The sequence below is a fragment of the Geotrypetes seraphini genome, chromosome 5, assembly GCF_902459505.1.
Source record: "Geotrypetes seraphini chromosome 5, aGeoSer1.1, whole genome shotgun sequence".
NCBI lineage: Eukaryota > Metazoa > Chordata > Amphibia > Gymnophiona > Dermophiidae > Geotrypetes > Geotrypetes seraphini.
This window is the reverse complement of record NC_047088.1, coordinates 209,628,736-209,643,086: the sequence shown is the minus strand read 5'-3', so window position 1 is coordinate 209,643,086 and position 14,351 is coordinate 209,628,736. Positions and strand designations below refer to the sequence as shown.

Below are 14,351 nucleotides of genomic sequence, written 5' to 3'. Positions count from 1 at the left end.
CAACACAATCAATTATCATGCTGATTAAAGGCAATTAAACTAATTAAAACCAGCGTCATTAGGGCGTCTAATGGCACCTAACTAGCGGCACCATTTATAGACTGTGGGCCTTCCTGACCACCACATTACATGCAGTGGCAGATAGCATGCTATCTGCCACTGTATGTAATGCAGTGAAAGCCAATCACATTATATTGCAATATATTCTTATATTCCACAAATATTGAAAAGTTCCATGCAGATTACATATTAAGAGAGCCAGAATTTCTGTGATGATACACAGACACAAAAAAAGAGCAGACGAAGCAGCGTACCTCCTCCCACCAAATTCCCCCTTGTTCAGTTTCCAAAAGTACCCCCCATTATCCAATCCTCCATTATCCATTATCAACATCCTCCCCAGCATCCAATCGCTCCTCCTGACACCAGCTCAGTTTAATCTCCTCTCCTGACACCTTGTTATTCAATCCTCTTCTTATGACCCCCCCCAGACTCTCCCAAGTACCAGATCTTACCTCTCCAAGGCTGAAATCTCATCCCATCCAAAACCTTATCCTTTAAGCCTCCCCCTCCCCCAAAAAGCCTACCCCAAAACAAAAGAAGTTGTATTGTATTACTTTGATGACCTTTCCTTCTGGAATTACATTAGTATGTAGAATTTTTCTTATATAAGTAAACTTAATGATGAATAATAAGAGTAGTTGTAATAATTTTGGATGGTTTACTTTATATGATTTAAGAGTGATTGAGACTTACTTGTACTTATATGTCTTTCAGATTCTTGTTATTATCACACCCTTGATGCTGGTGGAAGCTGAAAAATGGCCATGATAAATTGTATTGATATTTATTTGTTAGATTGTTTACAGCAATTAATTTATGTATTACATCTGCATCTATTAATGATAAAACTGATAGTCTTAAGTTTATATCTCATTTGTATCTATGTGTGGTTTTACTCCTGCTTTGTTTCTTGCTTGTTTTAAAACTTTGCCTCTCTTGCATTGTTTTTACAATAAAACGAAGTCCTAAAATATGAAATATTGTCAAGAGGTATTCTGTGAAATCTAATAGTCTTGGAAAGAACACTTATGAAAACTTTAGGTCTATAGTAGATTGAAATGTTGCAGATATGTGCCAAAATTTTTAAAAACAGGTGAGATTTGCTAAAAGCTTATAAATGAAAATATGTAGATATAGAGAGAAAAACATATAAAGAAGTATGTTTTTTCATCAAAATGTATGTGAGAACATATGTACTCACTTAAAAGTGAGAGTCTTAATTAATGGCCATTATCTGTGATAAAGGTTCATCATTTTACATACACTAGAAAAAGAGATAACTAGAAAGATAAATTGAGGCTTACTTGATGTAGGAGATACTGTATCAGAAGATCAGTTGTCATATGCATTCAGTGATGATATCATTTGTGATTATTGGTGAGTCTCTGCCAAAGACTGAGAGCCACTATATATCTGAATTTAACTGTAGAAAGAAGAAGTAGAAGTTTTCACACATTTCCTGGGTAATGTGGAATATACATGGAGTATATGGATTTGGGTGTAACTGTTAACCTCTATTGGCCTCCAAGCAAGGTCCAGGAGCCACAATGGGGCCTCTAAAACATGTCTTGTGTCCAATACCTATTCCCAGACAATCACAACATTACCCACAGTACACAGGGGGAAATTTGCGGAGACACGCCAAAAGTTAGTCAGAGGAACGGCGCCCTACCACAGTCTAACCTATGAGTCTGGAAGCAAAATTTCTAAAAAAAAACTTGAGGTGTGAACAATGCCTTCATTTACAGTGCCAGTGTCACACTTACAGATGAACTTAGGAGCACATATGGATGCCTAAGGCTGGTGTGGGCAAGGCTTGCACCAGAAGATGCTTTAGGCGCCCCTAGGCGCTTTTATAAGCATGACACTGGTGCCTTAAATGTAGGCTTCTGAAATGCTGGCCTACATTTAAGGTGCCGGTGTAAAAAAAAAACAAACAACCAGATAAATTCTATAATCGGTGTCAGTTCATGATTGATCAGTGGTCGCTTCTTAGGCGGCCACCGATACTGGCAACGATTATAGAATTCCCCCTTCACTCATACACTTCTGTGCACAGGAATCCATTTCTCTATCTTGTTTATTCAGGACCTCCAGCACCCTTGACTTTAAATGTAAGGTTTTGAGCTTTGTTAACAATAATAGCTATATTTGAGAATTTGAAGAAGGGAGTCTTAAATGCATGATATAGGGGTCATACAATATGTTCTTCATTAAAGGAGTAGTCAAAATGTATGTATGTGTCAAACAACATAATAAAGAGTGGTGCCTTTTTTGAAATAAGCAAATGGTCATTAAATTTATGCTCTACTAGGGTTTGTGCTTTTAATATTTTATAGATATAATATTTGTGATTTTGTAAAACACTTTGAAAGATTAAGGGGGGGGGATTAATCAAAGTGTGCTACTGTTAACTGGTTATTTTACCACAAGTTGTGCTATTTTAGCAGAGGGGCCCACTGGATAAAAATGGGACACATGCGCTAAAAGAGCATGCCTCGTGGTAAAATGTGGCACAGTGGTTAAAGCTACAGCCTCAGCACCCTGAGGTTGTGGGTTTAAACTCATGCTGCTCCTGTGACCCTGGACAAGTCACTTAAATCCCCTCATTGACCCAGGTTCATTAGATAGATAGTGAGCCTTTCAGAACAGACAAGTTCTTGAGTATCTGAACAAATTCTTGAAAACAATTCTGAGATCGGTATAGAAAATTGAATAAATAAATAAATAAAATAACCCATTTTAACAGTAGTACAGTAGCACAAAAAAAATGTATAATATAGAAGAAAAAGAGAAAATGTTAGAGAATCTGTGATGCTAACCTAGAAGATTCCAGGAAGTATTTAAACTCTAATATTAATGACAGGGTTAATGTAGTAAGTTACAGTAGATATTGAGATATATTGTATTTAAATGCTCAAATCTCAGAGAGATGGTACAGTCTCAATATAACCACCCCTCCCCCATTTATAAAACCATAGCACAATTTTTAGTACCGGCCATGGCGGTAAAAGCTCCAACGCTCTTAGGAATTCTATGAGCGTAGGAGCTGCTACTGTTGCAGCCGACAGTACAAAACCATGCTACAGTTTTGTAAAAAAAAAAAAAAAAAAAAAAGGGGGGGGAGAAATGAGCAATGCTTTAAATGGTTATTATTGAAAAGTGTGTAGAATTGATTCAGGGATACACCTATTGGGAAATGCCATATATAGCAAAGTCAAACACTGTTAAAATGGATTAGTTGTCTATGACAGCTCCTCCACCCCCAATCCCCTCTCCCCAAATCAGAAAATTTAATGCTAAAATTCTTAACCCACAGAGGAGATTTCAATTGAATGGAATGGAAAGCAGTTCCAAAGAAAGAGTCTTGAAAATCCTTCTTCAGCCACAACCAAATCCAATTAATTCACAAATTATCAAACGTGTAATTAAACAAATCATACAGCTATATAATTGAGGAGTTGCATTTTCTTTTCTTTCTTTTTTTGTATTTTTTAAATTATTTTCATCTCTTTCGATTTCCTTTTACCACAACATTTTATATATATATTTTGTTATGCTTGTGGTTGGTTTCTGCTTCTCTGGTTAGTATCTTTTCAACATAGAAACAATCTCATTACACTATGCTATTCACTGAATTTTCATGATTCCTGTTAATAATTTTAACAAAATAATCACAACTAAAATCCAAGTGAGTCATTGAAAGACATACCCATATACACGTGTATGCCTAGAACTTTGGATAGTGCGGAATAAAAAAATTAATAAATAAATATGTACATACAGTAGATCTCTCCCTTTGTATATGTGTATATACATAGTTATAAAATTAGAAATGATTGTTTTGGCTAAGATTGGCCTCAAAATGTTGCAGAAAAAAAATGACACCCACAACCCTGGCAATGTTTCCTATAAATCACTCCAAAATATTCCAAATGACAACATCAAATTAAGAGATTTTTTTTTTGAGCATCCAACCATGAACGCCTTGCAAATTATTATTTTGATCCATTTGTTGGAGAGAATCACAGCAAAAATGGCACTTTACACAGCCACCGAAGCAGTGACCCTCACCGAGCATTCTTTTGTACTGAACTTTTTATATCACAGAGCCTATTAGTCAGATGGCAGTTCAGAGTGATACGCTTTATAAAGTTGATCTGACCATCACTTTAATTAGCCAGTATTAAATGATAATTAACACTTGTCACATTAGAGTTCAATTCTAAAAAAAAAAAATGAAATGTGAAATAGTTCTTTTAGAAAGGATACTATATTTTACAGTGCTTCATTCTGGACACCAAGGATGCAGCAATTTACTATTGACAAGCACAAAAGTATGAGGTCATTTCACAAGCATAGTGTGGACAAAGGTGAACTGGGCAACTGATGAAATCTGTGGCCAAAGCGAAATTGCAATCTCTGAGCCAAACAGCAATAAAGTTACTGAAATGAAGCGGTGCAGTTTTCAATGTGGAGTTAAATGGAGGATATGGAGGCTTCAAACTGCATCCTCGGTAGTAATTAAAATACTGAAATATTTCTCGAGATGAATTGAAACTGCTGCCAGCAACACCGTTCTTGCCTCCAAGTCTTCAGGGAACTGAAACAATCACACCAAATAGGGTGTAGAGTCATGCCAGTTTTGTAGACAATGAAGTACATGTATTTTGTAATGACAGGTTCAATCCATGAAACAAGCATGAAAAAAGCAGAATCTATTACTATTTCCACCTCAACGTGAATTTGCAAACTTAATGGGGGCATATCTTCCATATCATGTTATATTAGGTAAAAGAACACTTTTGTTCAATAGTTATGACTTAAAGAAAGATCATTGATACAGGCCTTCTATAAAAAAGAAATAAAAGAAAAAGCTAGAGTAGCAATTTACCTGGTTGGGCCCTCAGCAATGATGATTTCCAATTGTTCCTTAGCAAAAGTAACTGATTTAAAAGAACATCATTGTGTACAGTTTTAGAAGGAACAACCTTAAAGGTTGCAAATTATATGTGGCCTGTTAAAAACTATTAAGAATACAAAGGGACAATTTTACCTGTGAGTTAGCAGGAACTAAGCCCAAATCAAATAGAATAAATCTAAGCCCAAACTGTATCGAGCGATGGTGTGCCCGCATCTGGAGTACTGCGTTCAGTACTGGTCGCCGTACCTTAAGAAGGGTATGGCGATATTCGAGAGAGTCCAGAGAAGAGCAACAAGGATGATAAAAGGCATGGAAAACCTTTTATATGCTGAAAGGCTAGAGAAGCTGTGGCTGTTTTCCCTGAAAAAGCGGAGACTTAGAGGGGACATGATAGAAACTTATAAGATCATGAAGGGTATAGAGAAGGTAGAGAGGGACAGATTCTTCAGACTAGCGGGGGCAACAAAAACAAGAGGGCATTCAAAAAAATTGAAAGGAGACAGATTCAGAACGAATGCTAGGAAGTTCTTCTTCACTCAGAGGGTGGTGGTAAGGCAGAGTACGATTTTGGGTTTCAAAATGGGATTAGATGATTTCCTGAAGGAAAAGGGGATTGAAGGGTATAGTTAGAGGGTTACTATACATGAAATTAAATGATTATGGAATAAAATGTTTTAGGTAAAAGATTACTACAGGCCATGGACCTGGGGGGGCCACCGCGGGAGCGGACTGCTGGGCATGATGGACCCATGGTCTGATTCAACAGAGGCAATGCTTATGTTCTTAAACCAATCATAAAATGGGATGGTATAATCAGAATCAAACTTATGTAAACTAAACTGCAGGTTTACTAAAGTGCAATAAGTTTTTGCAAATTTTAAGGGGCAGTAAGTGCATCTGTCCTGCATTTACAATACAGGGCAGTTGCCACATGGACCCATCTTTTATGCCTCAGAAAATAGTGTGGGTGAACCAGCTGAGAATGTGGACCTCAGTGAAAAAAATATATATATATATGATGGTTCTGTTGTGATGCAATCAAATATGTGGGCTCCCATCAAGTTATTTGATCCAGACCACTAGATTAGACAACCACATGATAGGCCTCCAAGCCGGACCCTTACAAAATAAGCCCTACAAACATACAGTATCCATTTCACACACACAACATACCCCATACTCTGGAACTTTCCTTGGAGAATTCCTTGCAATCTACTGGCACGGGCAGGAACAGTCCCCCTCCTCACAGTACTACCTCTAAGGGGGGGGGGGGTCACCCTTCCATTTAAGGGCAATTGCTCCTAATATGGCAGGATAATGCCTAGCAGTAATAAGGCAAATCTACCACTAAGGGTCATAGCTGCCATTTTACACCCTAGTGCCTCCAAGGTGGTGAACAGAGGGGGATTTCTCCTGTCCTGGTTCACTGGACTACAAAGGAAATTTCTAAGACAGTCCTTGCACAAGTTGGAGTATGTTGGGGGGAAGGGTTTATGTTTGAGGGGCCATATATTTAGGGACTTACCTTAGTGAGGTCTGTATGGTGATGGCTTACTTTGGAAGTGGTATCGGGCTTATCTTGGGGGGAGGGGAGGCTGATCTTGGGAGGCAATACGGTTGTAGTGGGGAGAGCCAGGACATATTATGTTGGGGGAGGGGGGTCAGTGCCTTTGTGCATTTGTTGCACTACTGGATTGCCAATAGTACAGTTGCGTTTAATACTATCTCTCAATGTGATGTTAAATGTACCTGTGCTATTGGCGGCAGTCATCAACCAAAAGGTTAAACACTGCATGATAGCTGTCATTGCTGACAAGGCATGATCTTCAGCCATATCCCAATCCACCATGCATTTGTCACTACCCCCCCCCCTTTTTATAAAGCTATGCTGCTGAGTAGAGAGCTGCACGGGAACGGGGATGACGGGAATCCAGCGGGACCCGCGGGGATCCCGCGGGTTCCCCCTTTGGGTCACGGGGATCCCATGGGGACGCCCCCTAGGGTCACGGGGATCCCGTGGGGACGCCTCCGAGGGTCGCGGGGTTCCTGCGGGGTTGGATCGCAGCGGGGTTGGTCGCGCCGCGAGGGTAGTCTCCTTCTCCTTACCTGCCCTGTCGCAGCACACATCCGAACGGAAATCTTCCCGATGTCAGCGCTGACGTCGGAGGGAGGGCTTAAGCAAAGCCCTCCCTTCAACCGACGTCAGCGCTGACATCAGGAAGACTTCCGGTCGGCTGTGTGCGGCAGGGCAGGTAGGAAGAAGGCAATGGCGTACGAAAGAAGGGGGAGGGGGCGGACCGCCCCGGAGAATGTGCACAGCCGGTCAGATCCCCCGATCGACCGACAACAGGCCCGGCCGACAAATCTCCCTGCCCTGTAGCCGCGAATCTAAATTACCTCTTACAGCAGCTTCACTACTCCAGCTGCTGTAAGAAGGTAATTTAGATTTGCGGCTACAGGACAGGGAGATTTGTCCGACCGGGCCTGTTCTGTTGTCGGTCGGGTGCAAAAGCGCCACAAAGGTGGAGGCAGGGAGGGAGGAAAGGTGGAGTGGAGAAGAAAAGACGCTTAAGGGGGGGAGAAGGCCGCTGAAAGTACTGGGGAAGACAAAGGGGTGGAAAAGAACGCTGAAAGGACATGGGGTAAACGGGAGAAAGGGGGGGAAGGACCCTGAAAGCACATGTGGAAGACAGAGGGGGGTGAAGGACCCTGAAAGCACTGGGGAAGACAAAGGGGTGGAGAATGCCACTGAAAGGACATGGGGAAAACAGGGGTGGAGAAGGCCGCTGAAAGGACATGGGGGAAAACAGGGGGAAGAAGCCGCTGAAAGGACATGGGGAAGACAGAGGGGGAGAAGGCCGCTGAAAAGACATGGGGAAGGCAGAGGGGGGAGAAGGCCGCTGAAAGGACATGGGGAAGGCAGAGGGGGGAGAAGGCCGCTGAAAGGACATGGGGAAGGCAGAGAGGGGAGAAGGATGCTGCCTGACAGGACATGGGAAAGATGGTGGGCGAGAAGGACACTGAAAGGAAATGGGGAAGAGGGAATGGGAAGAAGACGCTGGCAGGGAAGAAGACAGAGGTGCCAGACTATGGGGGGAGCGGAGGGAAAAAGATGGGTGCCAGACCAATTTGGGAGGGGGGAGAAAGGGAGAGGCCACAGTAACAGAGCAAATGGAAGACACAGAGAGAAGAGAGGCAGTGGATGGAAGGAATTGAATGAGAACATGAAGAAAGCAGAAACCAGGCAATAAAGGTAGGAAAAAAATTATTATTATTTTTTTTTTTTGCTTAAGGATAAAGTAGTATATTAGTTGTGTTGATAAAAATTTATAAACATTAGAGGCTCTGGTAGAAACCCGTATTACAAAGTATGTATTCTTCCCAATTAATATTTCCAAATTAATAAAGTCTTTTTGCTTATTTTTAAATGGGTTTCTACCAGAGCCTTTAATTCAGTAGCATAATTAAATGAAATAACTATTTCTGTAGTTTATAGGGACAGGCGGGGACGTAGGGGATTCCTCGCGGGGACGGGTGGGGACGGAGAGTATTCCTCGCGGGGACGGGTGGGGACGGAGGGATTCCTCGCGGGGACGGGTTGGACTTTGGCGGGGACGGGTGGGGACGGGTGGGATTTCTGTCCCTGCGCAACTCTCTACTGCTGAGCAGCACAAGCTAAATGCCGAGGCATCCATAGGATTAGAATGGGTGGTTCAGCATGTAGCTCGTGCTGCTCGGCAGCACAGCTTGATAAAACATGGAGTAAATGCAGGATTTTTAATGTGCAGTTGTTTTTACTGCATGAAAGCTTTAGGAACAATCCCACACTACTGGTTATTGTGCATTAAAACCTGCAGTAAGAAGGCAATTCTATATAAACAGGTACCAATTTGAAGCCTATTCTATAAAGTAGGCACTAAGGGCTCATTTTACAAAGGTGCGCTAGCATTTTTAGTGCACACACCAGATTAGAGCGCACTAGCTGAAAAACTACCGCCTGCTCTAGAAGAGGCGGTAGCGGCTAGCGCACACGGCATTTTAGCGCGTGCTATTCTGCGCGTTAGGGCCCTATGTATAACTGGATATATACAGTACATGCATTAGGTGAAAGGACTTCCACCAGCCATAGGACTGGTGTACATATCCGCATCTAGGGGGTGAAGAACTTTTATGCATGACAGAAGAGTGGGACTTGGGTATGGGGACAGACTTAAAGATCTCAATTTGTGTACTTTGGAGGAAAGGTGGGAGAGGAGAGATATGATAGAGACGTTTAAATACCTACGTGATGTAAATGTGCACGAGTATAGTCTCTTTCATTTGAAAAGAAGCTCTGGAATGAGAGGGCATAGGATGAAGTTAAGAGGTGATAAACTCAGGAGTAATCTAAGGAAATACTTTTATATAGAAAGGGTGGTAGATGCATGGAACAGTCTCCTGGAAGAGGTGGTGGAGACCGAGACTGTGCCTGATTTCAAGAAAGCCTGGGATAGTCACGTGGGATCTCTAAGAGAGAGGAAGAGATAATGGTTACTGTGGATGGGCAGACTGGATCGGCTATTTGGTCTTTATCTGCCATTATGTTTCTATTTTTATTATAGTTTTTATTAGTTTATATGATGTGCTTCATGTTATTTTTATTATTGTTTTTAACTTGTCTTGGCTCAATAAACTCTTGACAAAGGCATAGATGCCGAAACACTGTCAGTGTCGAGTCTTTGAGTCCTCGCAGTGCTACTATCAATAAAGTGAACATTGAACTTTACAGCCGTGGCTGAACTGTTGACATCTCATCCTCACGACTCCTTTGTTGTGTCTTGATTGTATCTTCGTTGAGGCCTTCTTGAGCCCCTTTTTTGGTGTCTTAACACACAATAAAACATTAATATGACTTAGTAAATGAGGCTCATTATTAATATGACGAGGAGCATTTTCAAAAGGATGTCCAAGTCACAATTGGGACATCCATGTCAGAATGTTCCAACAGACGTCAATTTCACATGTATCTTCGAACAGGAAACATGCTGAAATTTCCTATTTGAAAATACGTGAGATGGATGTCTATGTGCCAGAGATATCCTTCATGAACACCCATTTTACAAACCGGAATATCCAAATTATGAAGAGGAAAATATGGGACATAGATATCTGTATGGCAGCATTCGTAGAAAATAGCCACACAGATATCCATGCAGAGCAGAGAGGGAGCTTAGTGGTTAGTGAGGTGGATTTTAACATCAACTGGCACAAGCAGTTAAACAAACGTCAAAAAAAAAAGTAATAAACTAGAACTAAGGCCCTCTTTTACTAAGGTGCGCTAACCGATTAGCGCGTGCTCAGTCAAAGTAGCACATGCTAAATGTTAACGCTTGCATGTTAATCTATGGACATGTTAGCATTTTTAGCGCACCTTAGTAAAAGAGGTGGTAAATGTTGGATAAATTTATTGGATCAGTGAAGATTTGATGTACTCCCCTCTAAGCGGCAACGGAGTTTGGTTTGTGGTGGAGGCACATCATTGAGATCCAAAGGGTATAAGTTAAGAATATATCGAATATAGTACTTAATTGACTATTTGTGATGTTGTTATACTCTATGGAATAAATGTTTGAAATTGGATAGTTCAGCAGGATCCTGAGCATAACATTCTTAATGACTTTTTTTACATTTAGCTATACTGTATATATTAATTTATATATCAATTTTAAAACCATATGCGCAATACTGTATTTTTTTTATTTTATGTATTTATTCAGTTTATAAATATGCAATAACAGTATATATATATATATATATATATATATATATATATATATATAAAGGAAAAAAGAGAGATTACACATAGTTAAACAAGAAATTAGAATAAAATATATTCCCTAAGGATTAAACAATCTCTCTAAAAGTAAGTCCACAATTTGGGAGAAGCAATACATATTCCATCACGGGATCTGATAGATATCAAGGTAATATACAAATTAACCATATCAATAGTGCGATGTACATCTTCTAAATTATTAAGGACTAAGTCCAAGTGGAGGTACTGGGAGGGATTACTCCTTTTTCCCTCAAGGAAATAACTAACTGAGGAGGGTCAAAAAAGGTATAAGAATGTTGATCCAAAAGGATCAAACATTTACAGGGGTATCTAAGTTGAAATTTAGCACCCAAAGACAGTATGGATTGTCTCAATTGCAGGAACCCTTTTCTTCTAGTCTGCATTATCATTGAAACATCTGGGAACATATAAATCTTAGAATTCATAAAGGTCACCTCTTTAAGCCTAAAAAAAAGCCTAAGAAGTGCCTCTTTGTCTTGTTGAAAGACAAAAGTCACCAGAAGTGTAGAATATGAGATGGCTTCATCCACTGAGGTTTCTAATATTCTTGCCGAATCAAGTAACGCCTCAGGTTGTGAAGCCTTCTTAGATATTGGAAGGAAATATATCTTATGTAGAGGTGGAAGTCCAGACTCAGGGTATTTAAACACTTCCTTTAGAAATTTATTAAATAGGTCTCTAGGAGACATTGCCAGAACTTTAGGAAAGTTAAGTATTCTTAAGTTAAGCATTTTAGTATAATTTTCCATATTTTCAACTTTCCTTACTAGCATTAGTCTATCTTGCATTAAGGAAACTTGAGATTTTTGTATCCCTTGAACCTGTTGGTCCAAGGAGTCCATTCTTACCCCCTGAGCCTTCATTCCTTCCTGAAGTTCTTCAGTCATTTTTCCATGATCTTTGACTAGAGGTAGAGCTCCTGCACACAGCTGGTACAAGGAGTCTAAAGCCTTCCAGATAGATTCCAATGTGAACTCTGCTAGCCTTTCCAGTGGGGGAATTGCTGTAATCTGTCCTCCCTCTGGCAAAGGTAAGTCTACCCTCTCCTCGGTCTCTTCAGCTACCACACATAAATCCAGGGACGCCGGAAAGCCCTCTAGTTCAGAAAGGGAAGTAGCTTCCTGTCCCTTCTGAGCCACCATAGTTTCCCTTTCTCATGGTTTCTGGAGAGGGACAGGTCCTGCTAGGGTAAGCGAAACCTCGCTCCCGAGTGCCGAGACCTTCTTCTGGTTCAGCATAGCCGGTTAGCCCCGGTGCAAAGACGTAAGGAAGCCATCCATTGTCCCCCGCTGATGTGAGGTGAGTTCGGGTTGCCAGGCTGTGGCAGCCACTCTCCCCCTCCTTTTAGGCATCGGGAAAACCTAGATCACAAGTGATTAGGAAACTTTCTAGCAGGAGGATAAGTTGTCGGCGTCCTCACTGCACCGTGGCCATCTTGCTTCTCCTCTCGCAATATTGTATTATTTGTTGTTACATGTATAGTTTTATGTTCATTTTAAAATCATAAGTGCAATGTACTTTGTGCAATGTACATATGTATAGCTTCATGATATTTATTGTTTGTGTTTCAGAATAACTTTGATCTCTGAAGCAGGTGATTTTTTTCCACTAAAACACATCCCTGTGTCAGGTCTTTTTAAAGTTTCTGTCTGTTAAAAGTTGGCTCTTGTTTATCATTAAAGTTTATCATTGTAAAAAGAGTTTGTCTCATTATTATACGCTGGAAATTGCTTGGGCCATCTCTACTCTGCTGTCCTTCATTATACTAACCATTAGGCTACTCCACAGACTTGCTTCCTGCTGTGTTAAAAAATGCTCATAATACCTGAAGCTGTCATGGAAACCAAGTATCCCCTTTTAGTTTCACATTTAGGAGAAAGGGAGGGGGACAGGGACCATTAGGGGATTAAAGAGGTGTCAAGCGTTGATCCCTTCAGTGGCAAGCTGCTCAATCACAGTACTTTTATGCACCTTGGACATTCCTGAAAAAGGTCTAAATAAAGGCACCCTTCTTTTTAGATCTGGACATTTCTTCCTCTTCAGTAATCACTGTTGGACATCTTGATTTTGAGCTCTACCTAGTCCCACACAAAACACACCCACAAGATCTATGGCAGTGTTAGACATCCAAATCCTGCCTTTGCAAATTTGGGATCTGGATATCTCAAACATACGGCCATCCTTTTCAGCATTTTGGGATATCCATGCGCTTTGAAAATATATTCCATAGTAACATATAGATGTTGGCAAACATAAACCAAAATGTTTCATCCAGTCTGCCCAGGGAACTGGTTAGGGTCATTGCCTTTCCATGGAGGTTAAACATTCCAGGAAAGACTGGTTATGATTAAAATAAATGTTTAAAAGAGAACTGCAGCACAAAACAAAGCATCATCCAGTAATTGATAATAAACCATAGATGCATTTTTATTATAAAATTCTATGCTAAAAAAATATAATTTGCTTATTTCAGATGCATTCTCAGAAACAAAGATCTCATTGAAAGCCTCTGATACATTTAGATGTCAGGACTCTCTCAGCATTATTATCACAAGTTTTAAGCAGCACGGAAACTGATCTGAAGGCAGGTAAGGGCAGAGCAGAATGCAGATCTCAGCACTATATGACTCTGAAGATATTAGCATCCCAGACAACTTATTCAGATCGATAGCATGCCGAGTCTAAACCTTGGCCAGAGATAGGCTGCTGAATTAGTTCTAACACAAAAACGCCATATACAAAAGTGCTGATTTGTGTGCTCCTCTGAGAATTTGCGAGTTCATCATAGTTCAACACAGGAATCTTGCAAGCATCTTCATTTAAAATAAAGGAACTCCTATGGGTCTGTAGACTAATGACTGATCATGATAGAGACAGGGAAGACATGTGGACATCTTGAAATCAATTTTAAAACTCATAGTGAGCAATATAAAAAATATCAATTAAAATCAATTAACTTCTCTATAATTGGGTTAACATTTACAGCTAACTTGATACTGCCTTTATCAACCCATTTTTGAAATACCGTATAGTATAATCAAATATAAACAGCGATTTTTAGGCCAAAAAAATGGTCCAAAAATGGGGGGTCTCAGTTTATATTCAAGTCTACCACCCAGTAGTATCCATTCTTCTCTACTTGGAACCAGCAGTTCCCTTGCTGTCAGCCTCCCGTCTGCACACCCCTCCCTCCCTCTTCAACCCACATCGAAGAGACATGGCTCACCTCCCTCCCGGACCCAGCAGAAGGACCCCAGGCCTACCGTGCTTTCCCTGGTGGTCTAGCGGTATGTTGGGACAGGAGCGATTCTCACTCGCTTTTGCCTGTGCTCTCTTGGTGCTGAAAATGGCTGCTGAGACTTCCAGCAACAGTCTTGTGTGGAAAATTAGAAAATCTAAATTCAGACTCTGATCTGACATCTTAAAAAAAACCTCACTATGCAATTTTTAAATTCAAGTTTCAAGTTTATTAAAATCTTGTTAATTGTGATGGGCATTCACCCATGGGGTTTTTGTATTATGTATTTC

The 14,351-nt window shown here is 40.5% G+C and overlaps 1 protein-coding gene across 11 annotated transcripts in view; it reads right to left on the bottom strand.

Annotated features, from left to right (window-relative positions):
• Positions 1-14,351, bottom strand: part of FIGN (fidgetin, microtubule severing factor) — a 362,039-nt gene that overhangs the window by 260,036 nt on the left and 87,652 nt on the right. For 8 of the 11 annotated variants that reach the window (XR_004539659.1, XR_004539654.1, XR_004539655.1 and 5 more), the window contains one exon: positions 1,368-1,486. The exons of 2 other annotated variants lie outside the window; for them this stretch is intronic. The gene's annotated coding sequence lies outside the window, so the exon portion shown is untranslated. Of the gene's footprint in view, positions 1-767; positions 815-1,367; positions 1,487-14,351 lie in introns of those variants that run through there. One more of the 11 variants, XR_004539657.1, reaches the window with a different exon arrangement.